Below are 26839 nucleotides of genomic sequence, written 5' to 3'. Positions count from 1 at the left end.
CTTTCTTTCTTTCTTTCTTTCTTTCTTTCTTTCTTTCTTTCTTTCTTCCTTCCTTCCTTCCTTCCTTCCTTCCTTCCTTCCTTCCTTCCTTCCTTCCTTTATTTTGCAACACGGCTACTATGGAAATATGTTTTGCATGACAAAATATATAATCGAAATATTGCTTGCCTTCTCGATAGGTGGGGAAGGGTTTAGAGGGAAGGAGAGAATTTAGAACTCAAAATTAATAACAATTTTAAAAATAAATAAAAATCATTTCCATTTTATAAGTAAGGAAACTGAGGCAGACAGAAGTTAAGTGACTTTCCAGGGGTAACACAGATAGTAAATATCTAAAACCAGATTTGAACTTAGGTCTTCCTAGCTCTATCCACTGGATCCCCTTGCTGCCTAAAGTGCTTAAACTACTTTAATTTTACTGCAACATAAGTCAACCATTAGCTCCTAGGAGTGATGACACTGTTAAATGATCTCAATGTTTCACTCACAATGGATTTGTGATATCATCAGTTTTTGCTGATACCAAACAGCTTCAGACATTCTTTATCTAATCAAGTTACATATAATCAGAGAAGGAGATTGCAGCATTCATTGATATGGGATTAAACTGAATGAACTTCTCTTTTTTACCAGCCCAAGGTCCTTGTCAAGGTAGATTTTGAAACAGTTCATTACTCCAATTCCTAAAGGCACTGGTCCCAGGGCATCAACAATGCTAATGAAGAATTCTATCACTGATGCAAAAACAGCATCTATACCCCTGAACAAAAAGGTAGAAACATGGAGAGCTAGAAACACAGAAATGTGATGATTTTGAAATAGTAACTCTTCGTTTCCTGTCTCATTTATCACCAGCATTCCAAATGAACTAAAAATAAAAAAGATAAAATTCAAGATTATAAAAATGTCACATTTTTCCTATTATATTGAAGGGCTTTGTGATGATGCTTCTGTTAGGAGTCAGGTTATTTACAAAAAAAATATTTCTGGACATGTGCATGTTCCAAGGCCTGGATTACTCTGTTTGAGTTGGCTCCAAATTGATACTGTCATGTAATTTTTCCCAGAGACATTATTTGTCAGTCAACTAACTTACTTCTATTGAAAAATCCAAGTCAGATGTCATTAAGGTTAGAAAAGTAGCAAGAAGCAACTTATCAAGCATGCTGGGAATAGGAAGGTACTTTAGAAATCACATAGTATATTAAGGATATTTTTTTAAAAATTACGAGTGCTGGGATATACACTTCATGGATTATATTCATTTTTTGTCTCCAGCCACATGCAGCTAGGGAGCCTAGGGCATAGAGTATAAGAGCTGGAATCAAGAAGATGAGTTTGAATCACATCTCAGGTTCATACTAGTTCTAAAACTGTGGGCAAGCCAATTAATCCCTCCCAGCCTCAATTTTTTCATCTGTAAAATAAGGAAAATAATAGCACCTACCTCACAGGGTTTTTGTGAAGATCAAATAGGATAGTGTATGTAAAGTTCTTTGCAAACCTTAAAGTGCTATATAAATGTTGTTGTTAGTATTATTTATGATTACTCTTATGATTGTTTTCAATGTGTCTCTGCTGGTTGTCCTCACACTTGGAATGCCCTCCCACTTACCATATACTTCTTAGGATTTGTTGTTTCCTTCAAAACTCTGCTCAGGTAAAAACTCTTACATGAAGCATCTCCTCAATCCCCTTTAGATGCTAGTGTTCCCTCCCCCCCCCCCCATTCAAACTGTATTTATTTTGTCTATACTTATATTTGTACATGGTGCTTTCTCAGTTGTACCCAATAGAATGTAAATGCTTTGAGGCTAGGAACATTTAGGTCTTTGTTCTTGTTTCCCTAGCCCAGGACCTGGCACACAGAAGGTATTTTAAAATGCTTAATGATGGATTGATTGATTCTCACTCCCTTTATTATTTGAGTTACTAGGAGGAAAAAAAAAGTGTGCCTGGATACTTACGGTGATGGCAGACTAGGAAATTGAGAGATACTAAAGATGAGAAAGGAGAGAAAATGATTATTTATTAATTAGCTTCATTGGCTCATTCTAGAGATAGAAAGGACCATAAAACTAATCGTCTGGTCCAATCTTTTCCTTTTTCCAATAAGGCCCAGAAAGGTGACGTGAGTTGCCTTGATTTGCACAGCTACTAGTAGTGCTGGTGAGTTGTAGCAGTGGTAGTGGTAGTCCTTGTGAGTGGTAGAAGTTGGATGTGGGTCAAAAAAGGATGTTCTGTTCATACAACCCTGCCTCTTAGTTTGTATCATGCCATGATACTTTGATGATCTGTGATCTTGTAGATGTTGTACTTACTTTGGCAATTCAAATCACAGAAAGAGAGAGAGATCACTCAAATCTTTTAGAGTTTTCCATTCTAGACTACTCTTGTCTAGGTCCTTCCACAAATCTGCCACAGAATACCCATTCAATGCACTGGTGGCCTTCCTTAAATATTCTTGATTTTCTACAGACAGTGATTGAGTAAGCAGTCTGACCATTGGTTATCCCTTCTTCTCACAATGTGACCAGCCCATCTTATTTTTCCAGTCACTTATTTCTTTCATGACATTCTTTATTCTGCTTCTCCTACACAATCCCTCATTTATAATGTTACAGTCTGATCACAGCACACCATGTGCCTCTCTGAGCAATTTTCAATTTCTCTTCTTTGGAGATTGTGGCACTCCAATGAGTTAAAGCCAGACAATATTGGTAGGAAAAAAGAATAGTCATGCTAAAAAGATAGACCTTTTGTTTCCATGAGATGCTTGGGGCCATTAAAATAAATAGGCAATTTCCTAGAGGCAATCCAGCCTGTTTACCTCCTTCCTACAATTCTGGGCCCATATCGCTGTCCATTTGCAGTCTGTATCATAAAATTATTTAAATTTTACAGCATCTTTACTATTTTCCATTAAAAAGGGACAAAGCGCCATCACAGGGGGAAAATATACGACACTGGCTGTAATAGCTTACAGAATAATAAAATATTCAGAACTCTCTGAAGAGAGTTTTTAATGTAGCAGTTTCAAAACACAAATGCATGTGCATATAGATAGAAGCAAAAGAATACCAAGTCCATTCCATAGCATGACCCCAATAATTAGCTTTGGGGTAAATCTTCATATAGCCAGTGTTGGAGAACATGAGTAGTTGTCGCTAGTATTATTTTCATGTAAATTTTAAAATCAAATTGTAATACTTTCTAACTAGTAAAATTTGATTTTTTTCTTCACCCACTCCCACAGTGAGAAAAAAAAGAATAAATAAATAAATAATAAAAATAAAATGCTAGTAATAAATACGGAAGATCAAGTAAAATAAATTTTAAAAATTGGTCATGTCCAAAAATCTATTACCTTTCTGTAACAAGTGGACAGTATGCCTCCTTATGGTTCTCTGGAATCATTATTGGTCATTGTGTTGATCAGAATTCTTAAGGTTTTTGAAGTTGTTTCTTTTTATAGTGTTATTATACTATAAATTACTCTCCTGGTTCTGATCAATTCAGTCATCAGCAGTTCATACAAATCTTCCCACATTTCACTGAAATGTCTCCTTTCACCATTTATTATAGCAGCATTCAATTACACTCATACACAATAATTTGTTGGGCTATTCAAATAACTGATGGGCAATTCCTTAGTTTCCACTTTTTTGCTATTACAAAAAGATCGGCTATAAATATTGTTGTGTATATAGGTCCTTCCCTTCTTTCTTTGTTCTCTTTGGAAGTATAGGCTCACCCTTAGTTTTATTTTAAGGGCTACGGTGCAGAAGGCCAAGATATTTGACCTCTCCCCTAGTTCTTTGTCTCTGTTCATTGCATCATAAGGTAATGGAGGTTTGGTGTATGACTGGGCCATCTAAAATGGCATCACCCATGTGAGAGATGCAGAAGGACCTGTTTCTGGGACTTAGGAGAAGTGGTACACGTGTTCGCATTCTGTATTGGCCTGCTGCATGGTTGGGAGCAGCTTTTTCCTACTGATTGAAGTTGGTGGTAAGGGACTGTTTGCTTCTTTAAAAGTACCTGACTGAACACAGTGTGGACTTATCCAATATTTGCACCTGAGGGTGAGGCATTCTTACTCACAGCAGGTCACACTATGTGTTAAGGGAGGAGGGCCTGACCTTCTCATACCCTCTTAGGTCATTTAGGCCCAAGAAATGGGCCTGGGGTTTTAACCTTTTTTGTTCATTCTTTTCAGTTCTAGGTGCAGAGAGTGGAGTGTCTGACCTAGTAATAACAAGGATCTATCTGGTTGTCTAGGAATGCTATATAAATTTGGCTATTATTATTATTAATTTTTATTATTAAAGAAATATTAGCAACCATGGGAGACTTTCTCAATGATGCAATCAGAAGAATGGAAAGGAAATTTTAAAAATGAGAACTTTGGAAGAAAACTGTATTATGTTGAGAATAAATACTTTGATTACATTTTTTTTCTCCAAGGATTACAGAGTCAAAAAGTGACAGAGCAATGTTTTGAACCTAGATTCTTAGACCCCAAATTCAGTGCCTTTTCCTTACTTCTCTCACCCTATGATAATACAGTTGGAATTGGAATGGACCTTAAATGTCATTTTATCCAACAACCTCCTGAAATATATGGCCTACTGAAGCCTGAAAGGTTAAATGAGTTGTCCAAAGTCATATAGATAGTAAGAACTAGTAATATTTATGCAGTCCTTTAAGGTTTTCAATGCACTTTACATATGTTCTCATTTGATCTTCACAATAGCCATGCAGTGTAGGAGACAGCATCATCTTTATTTTGCAGATTAAGGAGTTTGAATGTATGTAAATGTCCCAGAGTCATCCCAGTAGCAAAAGTTTGAGCCTGAATTTGAACTCAGGTCTTCTTGAGTCCAGAACTGGCATTCTAATCATTGTATCACTTAGATAACTCATAGGCAGTGGTAGGGCTTGAGTTTGAATCCAACTCCAGTCTCCTTTCCACTAAAACATGTTGGTGTACACCATTACAGCACTCTGCAAACACACCAAATGTTACTAGGTCTATTTTCAATGAGTATCTTTTAACCTAAGACAGGCCTGCTTATTCTGACCCTGAAGATGTAAGGAGGATGGTGATTCTTGTCAAACAATGCATGGAATTCTCTCTCATTGTGGGTTTTTAAAGAAAAGTGGTCCACTGGTAAGATGATTCAGTTTTCTTCCTAAAACTCTTCACACTAAATATTTTAAAAAATATCTCAAATACATAATCTCTTTCCTAAATGTCACTGGTGAATCTTATCTCTGCAGGAGATACTAACAAGCTGTCCAATATGCTACCCTCCTGCCGCATAAATACCACAATAATTTGAAACTAACTCTGTATTAACTTGACACAGGGAAATGTTCCTTGTGCTTCTATTTCCAGACATTTAATTTAGCAGAAGAAACCATTGTCAGGGAAGGAAGGCAGGTACACAGGTTTATGATGTGAGCTTGCACTTTCCAATACAGGAGAATGACAACAATTATTTTTACATTACCGGCATGTTAACAGTCTTCTGATACTTGATCTTGAACAAATCATTTCTCTTTCAGTTGGAAAGCATTATTAGTAAGATGAAAAACAACTTCCATAGGCTTGATTTTTACTTGTGCTTCAAGAATTGATCCAGTCTTCGGGAAAGGAAAAATATTAACTTCATTAGTCAATTTCACACTGTAGAAATTCTTGGTATTGATTTCTTTTTAAAAAGAATGCAATAAGAATTAATGTTCCTTCTCATTTTTTTTTGAAAATGAATACCTTTTGCCTCTTTACTATACTACTTTGCCTCATACTTCCTGGGCTCACAGAATTGGAAGGAAGCTTTGATATAATCTACTTTTACCCCTCCCCGAGGGGTGTGTGTGCGTGTGTGTGACAGAGAGACAGAGACAGAGGCAAAGAAGCAGTGGCAGAAAGACAGAGACAGTGAAATAAGACAGAGACACAGACAAGACAGAGATAAGGCAGAAAAAAGCAGAGAGATACACAGAGAGAGCAGAAAGACATCTGGGTAGTAAGGTGATTAGAATCCAGGTACTTGAGGAAAGAAGATGTATAAGAAGTCAATCAATCAATAAGCATTTATTAAGTTCTATTAAACACTTATTATGTACCAGGCACTGTCCCAAATGCTAGGGACACAAAGAAAGGCAAAAATCACAGTCACTGCTCTAAAGGAGTATAAATGCCTAGGTACGTACATGATACATACAATATTGGTGAAGGAAATATGAAAAGTGAAGCATTGGTAGTTGTAAAGCTAAGAGTGAAAAAGATGGACCAGGGAAAGAGAAGTGCACAAGATGAGGACGAACCTTGAAGGGAACTAGTAATAATAGCTAGCCTACGCATAGTATTTTAAGCTTTATAGAATTCTTTTCATATGTTTTATGATTTGATCCTTGCAACAACCCTGTGAAGTAGGTGCCTATTATCATCCCCATTTTACAGATGAACATCCCAGGCATAGAGGACAGTCAGGGCAAAGGCACGGAGCTGCGAGATGGAGCCTATTTAAGGATCGGCAGATTGGCCATGCAGGTTGGCTTGTAGGGTGTATGGAGGGGAGCAAGGTGGAAGGGAGTTGAAAATGTATGAAATGACAAAGTTGTAAAGAATTTTAAGTGCCAAACAGATTTTATTTTATCCTAGAGGTCACAGATTGTCATTGAGTGGAGAAGTATCACAGTCAGACCTGCTATTGAGAAACAAAAGAAAACAAAGCAAAGAAAAGCATTAAGACAGCTATGTAGAGAAGGGTTAAGTGTTGGGAAAGAGAGACTTGAGTTAAGGACACCAACCAGGACACCAATTGCCTTTATGGTAATCCAGGCAAAAGACCGGGGGTGGGGAATGGGGTGCTGAACAAGGGTGGTGGCTTTGTGAATGGAGAGATAGTAAGGTAGAAATGACAAGATTTGATAATAGACTTGATATATGGAATGAATGAGGGCAGCTGGTGGTACAGTTGTGCATAGAGTGCTGAGCCTGGAGTCAGGAAGACTCATCTTCTTTGGTTCAAATATGGCCTCAGATACTTAACTGTGTGACCCTGGGCAAGTCACTTTACCCTGTTTACTTCAGTTTCCTCATCTGCAAAATGAACTGGAGAAGGAATGGCAAACTTCTCCAGTATCTTTGCCGTGAAAACACCAAATGGGGTCATGGAGAGTCAGAAACAACTGAAACTTGGAATGATTGAATGAAAAGGAAGAATCAAGGATGTGGGCCTGAGAGGACATGGGTAACTAGGAGAATGGTGGTACCCTTGACAGTTACAGAGAAGCTTGGAAGATGGAAGGGTTTTGGGGAAAAGGCAATGAAAAAGACAATATTTTGGATATGTTGAGTTTGAGGTGACTATGGGACAACCAGTTCAAAATGTCCAAGAGGCATTTGGAGACGCATGTTTGTAGCTATTCAGAGAGATGAAGGCTAGATGTGTAGATCTGGGAGTCACCTGCACAGAGATGATAATTGAGCCTATAGCAGCTGATGGGATCATTGAGCAATACAAAATAGAGTGAAAAATAAAAGGAACCAATAACAGAGCCCAAGAGAGCTCCCAGTTAAAGGATGTGACATGAATGAAAAAAAAAGTGGGGAAACTATACAAAAGTCATTCATGCCAAGAATATTCATGCACCTACTTGTAGGGTTTCCCATAGATGCAATCAGAGGGTCATGGTTTTAAATGGAGCAAGGGGTAAGGGGTCGTGAAGGGGAAGAAACAAACATTTTTAAGTACCTACTATGTGTCAAGCATTGTGCTAAGCACTTTGTAAATATTATCTCGTTTGAGGGGAAAAGAAGACCACCTATCCTCCCTTCTGAACCACCTTCATATAACCCCCTAACAGTAGCTAATGTAAGGGCCACCTTTAGGTTTAAAATGCTTTCATGACTAAAGAGTAGCACATGTCTTCCCCCATATTGAAATCTTTTAAATGGAGGTTGAGCCTTGTATTCTTTTTTTTTTTTTTTGCTTTTTGGAGGGGGCAGGGTAGGGCAATTGGGGTTAAGTGACTTGCCCAAGGTCACACTGCTAGTTTTTTGTGTGTGTGTGTGTCAAGTGTCTGAGGCCGGATCCGAACCCAGGTCCTCCTGATTCCAGGGCTGGTGCTCTACTCACTGCACCAGCTAGCTACCCCTGAGCCTTGTATTCTACAATAAAAAAGGTTTTTAAATGTTGGAGAGTAGAAATTTATATGAATCCAGTCACAAGTACAAACAACATGTCAGATGCTTTTCTCTTAGATAGGAGACAGAGGAAGTTACAGAAGAAAGAAGAACTGGAAGCAGAGGTTAAAGACCCACAAGGCAAACTTTGTAGATTTACCTATTTTGTTCATAGGTTTGTTTTCATCTCTGCATAATCTCTGTATTATCTCTGCATCATCTCTGCATCCAATGCATCTCATGTCCTGCTGGGCTGCTTGTGAGCATAGTTTAGCAGATCTAGGATCAAAATCACAAAACCAATTTTATTTTACAACTATATTACATCAATATAGCCATTTCCTTCCCAAATGGAAGAAAGTAGCTAATATTAAGACTTGTGGTAACCTTTAAAACAAAAGGAAATTATATGAGGAAATCTCATTAAGGTAAGTGAGAAAAAATGTTAAGAACGTCTTTAGACTTCATGCATAATTGTCCTCTGAAAGACAGGCTTATACAGGGGATAAAATGCTAAATTTGGAATTAGGAAGATCTGGGTTCAAATTTTGCCACACACCTGCACTCATTCTGTGAGCTGGGGGCCGTGAAGTAACTCTGAGACTCAATTTCCACATTTGTAAAATGGAGATTACAATAGCTCCTACTTCATAGGGGTGTTGTGAGGTTAAAGACTATGTGGGCCTTCAGGTGTTACATAATTGTGAGTTATAATTATGAAGAAAGTTGTGATGCTGCATTTTTTTTTGCCTTTTTCCTTTTGGAGGGCAATTGGGGTTAAGTAACTTGCCCAAGGTTACACAGCTAGTTTTTTTGTGTGGGTGTTAAGTGTCTGAGGTCAGAACTGAACTGGGGCCCTCCTTTACTCACTGCGCCACCTAGCCGCCCCTGTGATGCTACCTTTTAACACAGGAAGTTTAAAGTAGAGTTCAGGCAAATTTCTTGCTTGGGATCTCTCAAAATGTCTGTGACAGGATCCCTGGTATATTCACTCTACAAGTTTTCTAACCCCCCAATTGGAGTGCTTTTTGCCTGAAACTTCACAGTTTATTTAATTCTTTTAACCAGGTTGCTTGGTTTTGTGATCTCTCAACTGTATCACTGGCCTCCTTTGATGCTCAGTTAGCATCAAAAACTGGGAATTAGCTATCCCATGTCCCTGTCCTATTTTTGCCACTGACTGGTGTGACCTTGGACAAATCCCTTTTTCTGGGACCTGTTTCTTTCTCCTGTACTTGGAGATGTCTTTTCACCTAACTATCCATTGGGAAAAGGTGATCTGGGAGTTAGTAACTCCAATCCCCAGATCTTTGATCACACCTTAGGGAGGCTCTCTACAAAGCATGCCCTCCTTTTGACACTCAAAGACCTACCCTGAGAAGAGCTATTTCTAGTCTTGGGAAATCCAGGGCAAGAAGAGGAGAGATACATGAGGGCTCAAAATAACACAAAGGCCATCTATGCAACGCTGCTGCTCTGGCATATATATATAAAGGTGGGATCATTTTTTTTCCTCTTTGAGGAATGTGACCAAATTGTAAAACTAAAAAAGAAGCCAAAAAAAGAAGAAAGAAAAGAAAGAAAAAAAAGCTCATCAGCTTTTGCATGACCTTAATTGTCATTGTCAAGGGCAAGCCTGAGTGAGTCTCACTGCTTAGTAACACATGATACTAGGCAGTGTTGGCAAGTAATCTTTAAAGTGATTTCTGGCTGCTCCAAAAAAAAATAAACTTCAAAAGATACCGCAGGAGCTTAATTTTATCAGTCCTGCTAAGACAGCTGATGCCTTTTATGCTTACTTTCATTCTTTAACAGACAGGCACTCTAGCCCCTGTCTTGATAGGGAAACGGCTCAATATGTCAACTTTCAGGGCACTTTGCTATCTGAACCTTGTTCCTGGGACCAGAATGTGATTTATAGGAAGGAGTCAGCTCAAAAATGACTCTTTCTTATAGACCAGTGAGTCAAATATAGCATGATTTCCATTTCATTGCTTTTGATTTTATCTGTATCTTAACCATATGGTCTGATGTTTAGTTAGATGAATAGAAAGCTTATAGTTTCTGAAACTTTTGCTGATTCTAGTCTCTGAAAACCCCACTGAAAAATCCAAAGTTTCTTTCTTGCTTGTTTTTTTTTCTCATCAGGTTCCATGTGCTTTCCTTTAGATTTGGAAAATGACCATGGTTAGCAGACTGTTATGTGTAGTGGGTTTTTTGGGTATATTTGAATTTGATGAATTGGCAGGTGCAGTCCCCAGACATAGGTAATACTGACCACTTCTTTTCCTTTCCAAGTTCAGTGTGTATTCAGGCTTCTTAACATTGTTCTGTGTCACAAACCGCTTTGGTGACAGTTCCTTGATACCTATAGCCTCGTCAGAATTGTGTTTTTCAATGCATAAAATAAAATGAATAGAAATAAAAGAAAACCAGTTATACTGAAATACTAAATAATATTAATCCCCCCTAAGTTCATGGATCCTAAGACACAAGGCCATGGTACATTATTTCCTCCATACACTCTACATTTCATCTAAACTGATTTTCTTGATGTTCCTCAGCATGTTGCAAATCCTTTTTCTATGACTTTGCATAGGTCTAAACAGACAAATAAATACAAATTATATGAGGTGAGAGAGAAAAAATAACAAGTGTGGGTAATTGAGATGATGAATGTGAAGACATTTTGGAGAATATAAAGTCCTATTAAAGTAGTAACATCATAAAAATAGTAGGTAACTTGCTGCCTGGAAATATGAATCTTATGCCTTCAGTTCTTCAAAGCTCAGCTCAAGCATCAGAAAATATATGAGACCTTTCCTAATTCCCCAAGATGGCAGTGACCTCACAGAATTACCCTGAATCAATCTATCAATCAATCAATCCATTATCTTTATCTTTATTGTCTATTTGCCTATCTATTCAATTATATTCCATCTATCTGACATCTGTCTTTATTTCTATTTCCCTTCCCTTCTCTCTTTTTTTCTTTCATTGTCTGCCTGTTTTTATATCTCCTTGATTTCCTAATTTATTCCCCTCTGCCCTCCCCTACCTAGAGAACTATCTTTTATGACAAAGGAAATTCGTATTATTTTATATATAATTTTTATGTGTTGTCTTCCCCAATAGAATGTAAGCTCTGTGAGTGCCAGGACCTTTTTATTTTTTTCTAGCAGACCATTTGGAACATCATGGGATGTTAATAAACAACTATAGATTGATCAGTACAAATTTGTCCTAGCACCATACAACATAATTACCTTAACTGGGTTAGCTTGGGTTAAGATTTGATCTACAACAGAATAGGGCTGATTTTGAGATGCTATCAGTGATAATAAATAATATTCAGGCAAGCAATTATGATTATATAACTTTTTATATTCCTCAATATCTAAAAATAATATATTGCTTTAAAAATAACATGCAGGAATGCCCCCAATATTTTATTTTCCAGTTGCATTCTTGCTTAAAAGCCTACTTGAAAACTATCTTTGTGATAACTCACAAAGAACTATAGAATCATATTTCAATAATCATTGCACTAAATTAAATCTTTCACCTGACATCCTGCATACATGCTTCTTCAATGCTGTAATGATATGATGTTACCCAATCATCCTATACAGCTGGGCCTTAGTATGGCAGTGTTTTGTTTTTAGATTAATAATAATTTGTGATTTGAATTAGAGTTTCTGTGAGTTTATCTGGAAATGAATTTAAATCAAATTTATGAAATGTTACATAACAGACTTTAAAGTAATAATTCAAAATGATTGGAAGAACACCGTGAATTTTCTTAGATGCTTTCATGTAACAAACTAAGAGTAGACATATATTTGAAAGGAATAGCAAGTTGTGCATAGTAGATTTGCAGTTTCATATACAATCATCTTTTTTATTGTATTATGTTATAGAAATGCTTGTTTTATTCCATAAATTAAAAATGAAACAAAAAAGAAAGAAAAAGAGAAAATGTGAATTAAGAAAAAACAGCAAACAAACCCTGGGCACCCGTCTTGGAGATCTTTAACAAAAAATTTGCCAGTGGGTGTAAGATGTTCAGGGAAGCCATAAATAGTTAATGAGAGGAGAAAGGAAGAGGAGCTGTACCTCCATCTTTTCACTGGTCCTGCAAATGGCCTACCAAAAGGTCTATTTGATAATGACACAAGATATAGGGCCTTTGTCTAGGTTAGTGATAAATGATATGTTTACAGTTACATGGAAGAAGAGATAACCCGAAATTTGGCTTACCAATATGTGTTTCTCATCATCTGTTTGATTTAATACAAAGTATAAATTATTGTTTAAAAAGTCTTTTCATAATATCTATGAAAAATCAACAATAAGAATTTTGTAGTATATTGAGTTGACATTTGCAATGCTTTCCTTATCTAATACATCAATATGGAATAAATGAACTTTTGGGATAACTTTACATTTTGAAAAGCCATAACCTATCATTAAAAATCATTTCAGATTAACTTGTTCCAGCATCCAGATGTGATCACTAAAAGATGACTTTGATTTTAATAGTCCTTTGCTAACTTAATTGTGTAAGGTTACAAATTAATTATTGATAATTTTACAATTATTAATAATTAATTTGTAACAACACAATTTATATAGCACATGAAGGTTTGTAAAACACTTTACAAATTCATCTCATTTCATCCTTATAACAATCCTGGGAACTTTTATTATCCCAATTTTACAGATGAGGAAACTGAGGCAGACAGTGGTTAAGTGACTTGCCCAGGATTTCACAGGTAACAAGTGTCTGAGACTAGATTTGAACACAGACCTTCCTGATTGCAGGTCTAGTATTCTATCCACTGCTCCACCTAGTTTCCATTTTTTAAATGTTTAAACTATTTTCTCCATGTGGAGGATATGTGTGTGTTTTTATGATATGTATAAATGATTTTGTCTAGCAACCTTTCTATTGCCAAATTATAAAATAATCATGGCAAAATTTACTCAGTAAAATATACATTTTGTTGATGAAATAATGTGTTCTAAGTTATTGTAAGATGATGGCATATTTATTCTTCCCCAAAAAACAAACATTAAGAAGTGTAGTCATTTCAAACTTGCAGCATATTAGATTTCAAACATAAATTCCAACTCAATTATAGTACAAGCCTATGGATTCATGTCAGTTTTACAATTCAGTTAAACTATTGTTTTTGGCTATAACTGGGCTATGAGCTCATTTTTATGCAATCTTAACTTTTAGTGAGTGACATTTTTTTTAAACTTCTTTATTTGTAGAAGAAACTGTATGAGGAAATTGTATTCGGTTAAGAAATTTAATGAATTAAAATATAAGTACTGGCATCTCTGAAAGCATAGCTTTCGTTGTTCAGTTGTTTTAGAAAATCCACTGGAGAAGGAAATGGCAAACCATTACAGTAACCTTAGGAGGTAGGTGCTATTATTTGCATTTTACAATTGAGGAAACTGAGGACAGATATTTAAGTGACTTTCCCAGGGTCATACAGCTAGCAAATATCTGAGGCCAGATTTGAACTGGTCCTCCTGATTCCAGGCCCAGTGCTCTATCTACTTTAACATCTAGCTACCTCTATAAATGTTATCTCATAGATGGTCACAAAACCGACTAGAAATCAAGATTTTCTGGCTCACAGTCTGGTGCACATTCCAATATGCTATCCTGAGTTCTTGGCTTAAATTCTAATCCTTCTAGGGAATTACAAGTCTTTTTTCACTATATATACTTATGTATATGTATATAGCTAGATAACTAAAAACAAGCAACAAACTTAAGGGTACAAATCTCTGAGGGTGGACATCTGTATATTTTGAATTTTATATAGTATCAAGTGAGGAGTTACTGCTGATGAGAATATCTTTAATTTTGCACCACATTTTAGTGCTTTGGTATATGGCACCTTAAGGAGGTACTGGAACCTTTCACTGTGTACCCAATATACCAGAGGCTAATGTAGCTATCTCAAATCCTCCTTGTCCCAAACTGATTATCTTATCATCTCTCCCTCCAAACCCTCCCCTCTTCCTACCTTTCCTATTTCTGTCAAGGGTACTGCCAACCCCCCAGTCACCCAGGCTCACAGCCTGGATGTTATCTTAGTCTCAACATTCTCTCTCACCATACCCCTTCCCCATCCATCCAGCTGCCAAGTCTGACCTTCTATGCTAGCTGTATGACCTTGGACAAGTCATTTAACCCCTGTTTACCTCAGTTTCCTCAATTGTAAAATGGGGATAATAATAGCATCTACCTCCCAAGGTTGCTATAATAGTTTGTCCTTTCCTTCTCCAGTGGATTGAGATAAACAGAGGCTAAGTGTGTAATGACTAGTGCTCTTAATTTTAGTTCCTTCCCTCTGTTATTATTTCCAATTCATCATGTATCTAGCTTGTTTGTACATAGTTACTGGCATTTTGTCCCCTCCATTAGACTGAGATCCCTGTTTTTTTAAATAACATTTTCCTCTTTATATTCCCAGAAATAAATGCTTGTTGACATTATTTGACTAGCGTAGATTTGAGTAATGTGGACATCTAGAATCTGAAGTCCAGTCCTAGGTCTTTCCTCAATTACAATCTTAAGCAGCTTTGGAGATCCATAGACCTATAGAATACAATCCTCTAGAGGGAAGGTATTATATTTCCTTTTGTCTTTGTATCACAGTGACTCAAACATAACAGGATCTTAATAAAGACTCATTGTGACAGATTGGATTAGATGAGAATAGGACTAATTTGGGGCAATGGTTTGTAATTGAAGTATTTATTTTTGATTCTAAACCATCCCTGGGTTTTAAAGTTGTTGTTAAGTCATTTTTGTCAGTTTTGTCCAACTCTCTATAACCACCTTTTGGATTTTCTTGGCAAAGATACTGAAGTGGTTTGTTACTTCTATCTCCAGGACATTTTACAGATGAAGAACTGAGGCAAACAGGGTTAAGTGACTTGCCCAGGGTCACACGACTAGTAGGTATCTGAGACTGGATTTGAACTCATGAAGATCAGTCTTCCTTTTCCCAAGCCCAGTGTTCTATCTACTATAACACCTAGTTGCTCTCCCTAAGGGTTTGCCCTGAGGCAACTCCTGGAATAGTATGGATTGAATTTAGCCTCCCAGGATAAGTCCAGAATAACCTGAAACTATTAGGATTCTGAAAGAACTCTTGTATCTTCCTTGGGGTTCCCTGGACTGAAAATCCTTAATGTCCAGCTTTTCTTGCATACAGAGGCACATAACACTTGGTTCTGGTCACTCTATGGCCTGTGCAAGCTTAAAGGTTATTATTCATCTATTTTAAAAAGTATATTTCAAGGTGATTAAAGCTGCCTGATGGTTAAGCACTTTATGGAGAATGGTAATGCCATATATGAAACCTCTTGAATATTTATTCTGTTTGCTTTGTCAAGAACTTAAGTAATTCAGCTGGTGTTAGCCTACTGAGATGGAATTCAGAATGTATTTATCTAAGGAAAGTATATTTGGTTTAAGAACAGTTAAAACTTTCTAGAGGCAACCAAAAAATCATTTTCCTATTAAGTACGTGCCAAATGAAAGCTACCTACATGGAGTATTCTTTAGAAGTATATCTTGTGCTAGTTATTACTTATTTAATCTTTTTTTTAAATGGGGAGGGGAAAAATAAGTTAATATGGTGACTAGACATTCCTAAGTATGGCCATAAAATGAACTTCTATCCCTAATAAAAGGACATAAATTTAAGAAACCCATCAACTAATACAGTGTAATTATTTGGCAATCTGGTGGGGAAAAAAAGGAGGGGAAAGGCGCCATGTTATTTCTTCCCCTTTCTTAAATACTTTTTAAAATTAAAGACTGGAAAATTACAACGTTGATGGTTTCTTTTTGGACAGTTTTCACCCTCTCCCTTTATCCATCCTGTCTCCCAACATTAGAAGTTTCCATATTCCAGATCTCTTCATGGCATAGTTCCCTTCAATAACAAATGGGCATTTTTGCTCTTTTGGATATATACTTATGGCAGTTACATCAGTAAGAGCCCAGAATTTAGCATCTGTTTATAATTTGAAATGTGTAAATTTTTCTTACATGTAGTAGAACTGACTACTATGAATAAACATGAGATATGTCACATCAGTCTTCTGGGCCTCGGCCTCCTCACCTGTATAATAAGATTAGGTGAGAAGATCCTCTAAGGGATCACAGATCTAGAGCTGGATTGGTCATCTGAAACCATCTAATTCACCCCTTTCCCCATTCACCCCTCATCTTACAGGTGAAGAAACAGTAGGTCCTGGAGATTTGATGACTTGCCTGAAGTACTAAGCACCAGAGATGGGATTTGAAACCACATGTTGTTGTTTGTCTCTGTTTTGGAAGGGGACTGATGACATCACAGGATAATATTTTGATTCCTGTGTGGACTGGATTTTAGTGAGGCAGAGTTGCACAATGTCATCAGTCTAACTCTCTCTTCCAGAGTCATGGAAGTCCAATGGTCAGACAAAAGCCAAGATGACTGGCTATGGCCCAGGATACAGTGGATGATCTTGGCATTTTTGATGTCTGATCAAGCTCTTAGCACTCCACAGCTCCTCCTTCAACTGACTTCGTGACCATTGGAACAAATTGTTCTCATCCACCCATTTCACCAGGGGAAATCTTCACATGCTTGGGGTAGACACCCCCTAACTCATGATGGGTTTGTGGTCCATTGGTTACCCTCAGCCTGGTTTAGCACATCTGTGCTGCACATGTTATAGCTTGAAACCACATACTATGACTCCAGAGGGAGTGTTCTTTCTTCTGAATGACACTCTCTCTAAGCCTCAATTCTCTCCCCTTTCCAGTACAGCCTACACTCAGTTGCTGTCAAATTGATCTTTTTAAAACTACAGTTTTGATCATGTCACCCCTTCCCCTACCTATTATTCACTTATTCAATGACTCCAGTTGTTTGCTATTTCCTTCAGGATTAGACATAATTTTCCATTTGTCTTTTAAAGTCCTTTATAGCCTGCTTCTTTTTTTTTTAAAGATTCATTCTTTTTATATAAAATTTTGAGTTCCAAAATTTCCTTCCTCTTTTAAAAGTTCTTCCCTCCCTTTTCCCCTCACTAAGATATTAAGTAATTTGATATGTTAGATATAATATATAATCTGCCTCCTTCCTACCTTTTCAGTCTTGTTACATCTCACTTCCCTCTGTATGCTCTGTGATCCAGTGATACTGGTCTGCTTGCTGTTCCTTACACACGATGCTCGTGACTCCAGATTTTTTCACTGACTGTCCCCTATGCCTGGGATTCTCTCCCTCTTCGTCTCTGTCTCCTGCCTTCCCTGGCTTCCTTCAAGTCCTAGTGAAAATCTTATCTTTTATAGGAAGTCTTCCCCTCTACACTTAGTGTCTACCTTCTATTAATTACCTCCAATTTATCATGTATACATCTTGTTTGTACATAGTTGCTAACATGTCTTCTCCCCCATTATACTCAGACTATTTTTTTGCCTTCTTTGCCTCTGACACTTAGCATTATTCTGGCACATAGGAGATACCCTAACACTTCTTGACTAGCTAATAATAATAATGGCTAACATTTATATAGTGCCTACTATATTCTAGGCACTGTGCTAAGGTCTTTACAAATATCATCTTATTTGATTCTTACACAATCCTGGGAGGTAGGTGTTATTGTTACTCCTATTTTATAGATGAGGAAACTGAAGCAAACAGAGGTTAAGTGACTTGCCTGGGGTCACACAGTTAGCAAGTGTCAGAGGCTAGATTTGAACTTCCTGACTCCAGACTTGGCCCTCTATTCATTGAGCCATTCAACTGTCCCAGCTAGCTATGGGTCCTTCCCACTCTAGATCCTATGGCCCTTGAAAAGAATCAAGCCCCTGATGAAATTAATGAGACTTGTTCATATTTTTCAGATGAATTATTAATTTAGTAAAACAAGGGTTTTCCAAGCAATTAGTATTTTACAGATCTAATTATATTATGAATCCTGTTTTTTTTTAAAAGCACCTTGGAAATAATGGTCTAGCACCATTATTTAAAAAAAATACATTATTAAAGTAGAATAACAAAGGGGAAAAATTAAAACCTTCCTCTACAAGATAAATCTTTAAAAACTGTCACTGGAAGTCAAGGAAGTATCTTGATAAGGAAACTATTCTACTGGAAATAGAAACTGCTACTTACCTCCTTGAATAGAATACCAGGAACAGCTTCATTCTCTGGTGTTTACAAGGTTCTTAGCTCTGTTATAATGATGCACACAAATTTAGTCACTAGACTCAGTAACCATAAACATTTGTTTCAGGAAAGGAACAGTCATTTCATATCATAATTTAAGAAAGAAATGCCTTCATTTATTTACAGTCAAATTCCAGTCTTAGCAATTTCTGTCATATTAATTGGCAAATAAAATAATTCTCATCAAAATAGCCCAGTCTGGCCATTTTCCCTCACTTCTTCACAAAAGACTTAAGACAGGAAAGGAAATTTGATTGATATCTTATGTGTGCAAGTTTCCTCTCATGAACAGTGGAGAATTTTTACCAGACTTCTCTCAGGCCATCTGGAAAAACAAATGATCAAAGTCCACTTAGGGCAGCTGGATACCTTGTTTTATCAGTACGCTGCTTTCTAGAAGAAAATGAACCAAATATTTGTATAGGTTTTCCTAATGTTAATTTAGCTCTTAAGATAGCTATGCAATAGAGATGAATGTTAGAGCCACTTTCAAGAAGAAAAAGACAGACTTTAGTTAAGCACTATCCAGAGGAAATTGATATGATAATTAAGACTTGTCCTCTGTCCAAGGTAGGTAATTACCAGAGAACAGTGTCCAGTTCCGTATCCCAAATTATAAGGATGGCATTCAAAAACTTGGAACAAATCCAGTTTGAAAACTTCCCTCTTTCCTTCTCCTAATTATCCAGTTTTGAAACCTCCTCACTCTTCCTTCCACTACATATTCAAATAAGTGCCAAGTTATACTGATTTTGACACTACCACATCTCTCAGGTATATCTCCTTCTCTGCACTCATATCATCACTGTCCTAATTCATGCCCTCATCCCCTCTTGCCTGTACTATTGCAATGGCCTCCTAATTACTTTCTTTGTTATCTTTCCTCTACAAATTATCCTCTAGGAAATAACCAAAGTTATATTCTCAAAGCACAGATATATAACCATGCCGCTTCTCTGTCAATAAGGTCTAGGGGCTATCTATAACCGATAGGAACAAGTGCAAATTCCTCTATTTGACATTTAGAGGTCTTTATTTTTTTATTTTTCTAAAGGTCTTTATAACCTGGCTCCAAATGAACTCTCCAGTCTTGTTATTATATAGCATGTACCAAAAGTTTAGTGTAGCCTTCTATTATTAAGCAGCTTAAAACTGCTCTAAGACTTTTATGACATCTGTACTACTCCCCTCATTCACTCTCTATTCCAGTCAAATTGACTTTCTTGCTTTTTTCACAAGTTATTCCCCCATACCTGTAAGGTATTCTTTTTTCTTCTACCTTGAGTAAATGCCCATGCACACTCACATACACATAGCTTATCTTACTTATTGAAAATATAAGTTGTCTGAAGGTAGAGAATGTTTTATTTATTTATTTATTTTTGTTTTCATGACACTGTTACCCTTCCTGGCACATAGACAATAAATAAATCCTTGATGATTGACTGATTTACTCAACCATTACATGCTAATGGTGGTTTCTACCAAAAAAAGTAAAGAAATGATAATGCTCCATTAACTTACAGATTTAATATTATTCAAAACTCACTTCAAACGCCATGTCCTATATGAGGCCAGCCTTGCCTGATACCTACAGATACCGGTGCCTGTCTCCTGAAATTGCTTTATGTTTTATTCTGTATGCATTTTCATATACTCATATATGTACATGTTGTACAGAATGTTTGAGGGTAGGGACAATTTCCTTTATATTGTTACATTCCTGGCACCTAACAAAGTATCTGGTACACATTAGACACTAAATAAATCCTTGTTGATTGATTGACAGGTCATGTTGGTCAAGAATAGATTGAAAAAACTCAAGATGCTTTATATGAAGAAAAGAAGGGCATAGCAATCACATTTTCAGGGGGTTATTTTATAAAACTTGACATAATAATAATAAAATTCATTTCTTAGGCAAATATTTGGAATCTAAAAAGGAAACATTGAAAACAAAGTAGAAATAAAAGAAGGCAAGCACTTCCTGACTTCAAATTATGCTACAAAGCAGCAATCAAAATTATGTGGCACTAGTTAACAGTTAGAAAAATATATCAGTGGAGCATGCTGATATGGAACAATTACAAACAACTAAACTAAAAATCAGTGTTAGGTCTATTGGAGAACTAAGCTACTTGTGGAAGAATTCCCATGTTTGATGAAGAAAAGAAGGAAAAAGGAAACCAGACAGCACTTTGGTAGAAGTTAGGTATAGACCACCACTTTACATTATATACCACAATAAATAAAAATGGAATCTGTAAATAAAATGTTAAATGTCATTATTTAAAAAAGGGAGACCAGAACCAGATTACATATCTTTCATATCTATTGTTAGGAATAGAATTTTTAACCAAATAAGGGATGGAGAAAATCACCAAAGACAAAAGATGTGATTTGAATGACATGAATTTGAAAAGCTTTTATATGAACAAAATTATGCAACTAGAATAAGAAAGGAAGCAACAGACTGAGATAAAAGCTTTGCATCAATATCTCTGACAAGACTCTGAAATCCAAGATTCTTAAAGAGCTAACACAAATGCTATTCCCAACTGGCTCAGTGGTCAAAGATAGGAAGAGATAGTTCTCAGGAGAATTATAAACTATTTTTTTGCTTTTTTTTTTTTTGAAGGGGGAAGGCAGGGAAATTGGGATTAAGTGACTTTCCCAAGGTCACATGGCTAGAAAGTGTTACATGTCTGAGGCCTAATTCAAACTCAGGTCCTCCTGATTCCAGGGCTGGTGATCTATTCACTGCACCACTTAACCACCCCAGAATTATAAACTATTAAAAACAGAGTAGTAGTTAACAGATATTTATTACTGTGTGTCAGGTACTGTGTTAAATGGTAGGGATACAAATAAAGGCAAAAACCAATCCTTACCCTTGAGGAACACACATTCTAATAGGGGAGAAAATATGTAAATAACTAAGTACCTACAAGATATTTGTCTGTCTATCTATCTATCTATCTATCTATCTATCTATCTATCTATCTATCTATCTCTCTCTCTCTCTCTCTCTCTCTCTATCTATCTATCTATCTATCTATCTATCTATCTATCTATCTATCTATCTATCTATCTATCTATCTATCTATCTACCTACCTACCTACCTATCCATCTATCTATCATCTGTCTTTTATATGTATATGTGTATATGTGTGTGTACAATATGTATATATACACACAGATATGTAATAGATGGAAGGTAATCTGAAAGGGGAAGGCACTAGCAGTTGTTACACCTAGGAAAGGCCTCCTGAAGAAGGTGGGCATAGAAATGAGTCTTGAAAGAAGCCAATGAAGCTAAGAGGTAAAGCTGAAGGGGTAGAATATTACAGACATGGAAGACAGTCTGGGGCATGGAGTTGGGAGACAGAGGGAGTGTCCTGTGCCAGGAAGAGCAAGTAGGGTGATATAGCTAGACCTTAATATGCAAAGAGGGAAGTAAGGTAAAAGAAAACTAGAAAAGTAGGAAGCCACCAGACTCTGAAGAGTTTTAAATTTAGCTATTTTAATTCATCAAATCTCTAATGCATAGATAAAGCATTTATTAGTCATTTACTCTATTCTAGGCACTGGGCTAATCACTAGAAATACAAATCAAAACAAGTCTGAGGTTTCTATTCTACTATGTGCCAGGAACCACACTAAGTGCTTTAAAAGTATTCTCTCATTCTTTTTTTGTAGTACCCCAAAATGGAAATAAAGTACATTCCTATCATTTGGGAAATGGTTAAACAAATTGTGGCACCTCAATAAAATGGAATACAACTTGCAATAAGAAATTATAAACATGATGAATGCAATAATTTATGGCAAGATATATGAATTGCCAAGTGAAATTAATAGAACCAGGAAACCATACATATCGAATACAACATGTAAGTGGAAAGATCAACAACAAAACACAAACTAAGCATTGTGAAATAGAATGTCAACTCCTTGAAGGCAGGGAGAGTTCTATTACATTATTATTTTATTTATCTTATTTTGTTATTTTATTGTCTTTGTATTCTAGCACCAAAACCCAGTTTCTGTCACATAGTAGATGCTTAATAAATGCTTGTTGATTTTTTTGAATTAATTATAATATAATAATTGATTATAATGACCGAAGAAGATATAGGAGAATGTCTCTTAAGTTCTTTCTTTGTAATGGTGGGTGAGGGTGTTTGGAACATTGACTATAACTTCAGACTTGGTAGATGTGTAAGATGCTGTTTTTTGTTTCACTTCTTGGTAGATGTGCTGCTGTTTTTTTCCCCTCCCTCTTTTTTTTTAAGCAATCAGGGTTAAGTAACTTGCTCAAGGTTACACTGCCAGGTGTTTCTGGGTGGGTGCTAAGTGTCTGAGCCCAGATTCGATCCCCAGGTCATCCCGACACTAGAGCCAGTGCTGCCTGGTCTTTTTTATTTTTTAAGAGATAGTTCTCTGGGAAGGATTGACTGGGGAAGTGATGAAAAAAGAGATATCTTCTTTTTTTTAAAAAGGAAATAAAACCGATTTCATAAAGCATAGGCTTTATGGAACTAAGGTTCCAGCAATAGCCTCTGCAGTCCCTTTCCTCCTCTAGCATCTCCTCTCTTCTGCTTAACTGTACTTTCACACACGTTCCAGAACCAATCAGAGTTTTAGCTGCCAATATCCCAGCATCTTGAATAGAAGGTCTATGCTATGTTCCCCTTCTGCTCCCAAACCATCACCTTCTTTCCTAGCCCTGAAAGGACACACACCAGACACCTGTGGGAGGTTCTATTCTCTCTCTCTGAACATAATTGTCCTCTTTGGTCTATCTGCCCTATCACCACCCCCTCAACTAAATTTGCCTGAGACACAGATGCCTAGTTCCAGCTCTGCTTGCTGTCCCTATTCCTTTTTATCTATTATCTGTCTTTCTCTTCCTCTTGTATGGTCATTTCCCTGCCCCCTCCCCAACCCCTCACCTCCACCCCCCCTATGCCTAACCTGCCTTTTAATTTCAGTTTGTGTTGCCTTTTTCACCCTCAGGCTGTGGCCACTACACCCTAAGGGCATTATGCTCCCTCCATTTGGTTTGCAAGATCTTTTTCTTTTTTTTTTTCTGAATGTGTTCATTTTCCAGAACACCTCAGAATCTCCTCCAATTTTCAATTGGCAGGAGCCTAAGTACTTACAATGCTGCAAGCCAGTTTTTTCCTTCTTCTAGTGTGGGGTTTGCTCCCTCCTTTTCAGCATTTGATGGATACAATCGAAGGCAGACAGCCTCATAAAGGAAGCAGAGGGAGCAGGAGCAGAGCTCACATCAAAAACTAGGGTGGTGGCAGCAAGCCCCGGGGATCCCTGTACAAAGAACAGGGTTACTTTTCAGTTCAAATGAATGAGCAAAGCCAAGGGGAAGAGAATGTGAGGGAAAAGAGGGATCTGGTTCTGTTTCAGTCATCAGGGCCTCTGCTAAAGTCTAACTACCCATGTGGGGAGAAAGCACTGCCAAAGCATAACCCAGCTTTCTCCCTCTTCTGATGGGTCTCCCTGGGGGTGTTGTTTTTAAATCAGGTTCAGATATTTCCAGATGGATAGTAGAGACTTAAAAATGAAATGTGTGGTGATGATGGATGGAATGGAGGTGGGGAGTATATGCTAACTCTCTTGAGAACTGGGTCTTAGAAATTTCTACTGTCAAGCAACATGGAGAGGTATATAATATAGTGGTTTTATAATGTATTGGAAAGAATATTGTTCTTTCCGTGGAGTCAGTGATACTGTGTTTGCATTCTAATTCTGAAACATGGTAACTCTATGACTTTGGACAAGTCACTTAACTTTTCTGAGCCTCAGTTTTCTCATCTATGAAATGAGAATAATACTTGCACATAAATTGTTAGAGCTTCCTCATCAAAATAATCTTGGATTTACTTTGTAAATATTTTATCTAATTTTCTCTGCATAGACCCTTCATGCCAAGAGGGATAAGGGATTAAGGCAAGAGACAACAGAAAACACAGATAAACTGCCTTACTTAAGATGCTATGTTTTAGACATTGAAAATTACTCAACTTTGGAAGAGATGGCTTGAACTGTCTGCATCTTTAAGGGCAAAATAAAAGTTTATAAGCTGAAAAACATCATTTATGTTCTAGTCCTTCAAGATGATGCAGCATTTACAATCCTCAAACAAACCAAGAATTTAATGACTCAATTTATTGGTGTTAAAACAGCCAGTTCCCCTGTCCCCCTTGTTGGTTTTCAAGGGACAAACATCAGGTGACTGTTCATTTTTAGTAACATGCCAGGTCACATGACCTACAAGTTGACCGATAACACCTGTAGAGGTTAAGTACCTTGCTCAAGCTCTTTCTTAAGTCTCCATCTTTCTTCTGCCAAACATTTCTTTTAATTTTCCATGAAGGGAGAGGGTTACCCTTCACTGCTTGCCTGAGGGAGCAATATTTGGAACCTTGGCATTGTTCCTAAACTCAGGCATGCAAAGCAGTAGTCAGTGTGATAGTAAAACACTTCTTCTCAAAAGGGACAATCTGAATGACTCAGACAATTCTGGAATATCAGCAGAACATGCATCAAAGGAGAAATGTGTAGATAAAGAAGTTCAAAGGTTAAAATTGGAAAAAAAGCAAATTAACAGAGAATTTAAATTCATACAGAATGTGTGTGTGTTTGTGTGTGAAAATGAGCGTATGGCAATGTTTTAATAAATGGATTTAGCTTTATGGGATTAGCCTCATCTTTTATTCTATATTTTGGGAATAATTTAGATATTGCTGCAGTTAGAGCTAAGGCTCTGAATGGCAATTCTATTTGCAATTTCTCTTAGAAACTAATAAACAGCTTTAACTTAGGAGGATTTGAGTTCATTGCTGGAATAAAGACAGCTAGAAGCAAATTCCAGTTGTTTTTTGTTTTATAAATCTGTTACGATATTGTAGTCCAGGGGAGTCCAGATGAAATGTGTCAGCCCACATAGAGATAACTTTAACAAACTTTATTGCCACTCACAAGGGAAGGAGGAAAACAGCTGCTAGCAGGGACAATCTCAGTATGAGGGCTCCATGACCATAGTGGGCAGCTGGGTTGGGGGTGGTGGTGGTGTATAATTAATCCTCTAGTTGAAAACCTAGAGACCTTGAGGGTTTAGCCTTATATAGCATTTGAGACAAAGAGTCAGTATGATACCAATGGGAGACTGCCTTGTTATCTAAGGAACCAGTAAAGTCAAGATATTTTTAAAATTACCTAATAAGGAGAAAGGAATGGTGCACAGGGAAATAGGAATGATGAATAGAGAAATAGGAAATTTAACCCAAACAGTACCATTTCAGCAAGAGGCTGAAATAGGAGGCTGGGAATGTAATAGTTAAACTGGTTTTCACTGATTAACAAATATCACATTAATTATATAATTTTTCATGATTATTTTATTTTCTTATATCTTATTATTGCTCAGAAGCCCCTAATGTGTGTTTATCATATAGCAGAGCCTAAATCAGATGATGGTACTATGAGACAAAGGGGACTGAACCTGGGTTTGCTATAAAGACAATAACCCTTTGACATTCTTGATGAATCCTTCTTTCTCAAAATCCTATGTACGTTGGATACTATATGGCACACTGTATAAAGAGCTACATTTGGTGCCAGGAAGACCTGTTTTCAAGTCCTACCTCCAAATATGTATTCACTGTGTGACCTGACAGGAGTAACTTAATCTTTCCTAAATAACTCTTGAGATTAAAAATGGTAGAGGAGTTGTTAACTGGCATCAAAAGAGGGGGGTTTCCCCCCAAGAATTCCCAACACAAGTGAAATTATAGGTCTATACAAAAACAATAAAATAAGCCAACTTATTTATATCTAACCTAGTTCTCATTTATAGAAACAACATGGCATTTATTTAGAAAATTGACATTTATTAACAAAAATATACCTCCTTTGAGAGAATTGGTTATGTTTTGCATGGAATAATTAGAAAATATGATAGGTTAAGATAAATCTCATTAAGGAAGCTCTGTAGCATTATAGGACTTCATAGAATGAGCACAATGTCATCTGCAAATAAGAGCAACTAGAGAACGTCACCAACCGCTGGGAAATCCCTTTCCATTTAATCCCTGCATTGAGTATCCACAAAAATGGCCAACATCTTTGGTGAGTCAACATCTCCCCATTTTGTATCTTGTCTGATTTTGAAAAGCAGAGGAACACCAGACAAAGTTGTGTCTATAGATATATCTCTTGGAGAATCACATAGGATCTCTGCATATGATTAGGAGATAGTAGCATTAGAGGCTAGGTTTTTTTTTCCATTTTCTTTCCTTCCTTCCTTCCTTCCTTCCTTCCTTCCTTCCTTCCTTCCTTCCTTCCTTCCTTCCT

General features: G+C 36.8%; 2 long non-coding RNA genes across 2 annotated transcripts in view; one reads left to right on the top strand and one right to left on the bottom strand.

Moving 5' to 3' along the window:
• The window catches only part of LOC138148759 (uncharacterized), a 142704-nt gene that overhangs the window by 83475 nt on the left and 32390 nt on the right, over positions 1–26839 (top strand). The gene's annotated exons all lie outside the window — the stretch shown is intronic.
• Positions 5435–17495, bottom strand: LOC138148910 (uncharacterized). The gene is made up of 3 exons (XR_011165199.1): positions 17376–17495; positions 8361–8479; positions 5435–5649 (listed from the first exon to the last, which is right to left on the bottom strand). It is a non-coding gene; the product is annotated as an uncharacterized lncRNA (long non-coding RNA).

The sequence above is a fragment of the Petaurus breviceps genome, unplaced genomic scaffold (genome assembly GCF_028583685.1).
Source record: "Petaurus breviceps papuanus isolate PSGF00001 unplaced genomic scaffold, PetGlider_PUasm1.0 90842, whole genome shotgun sequence".
NCBI classification, from domain to species: domain Eukaryota; kingdom Metazoa; phylum Chordata; class Mammalia; order Diprotodontia; family Petauridae; genus Petaurus; species Petaurus breviceps.
This window is presented reverse-complemented; position numbering and strand designations above follow the sequence as displayed.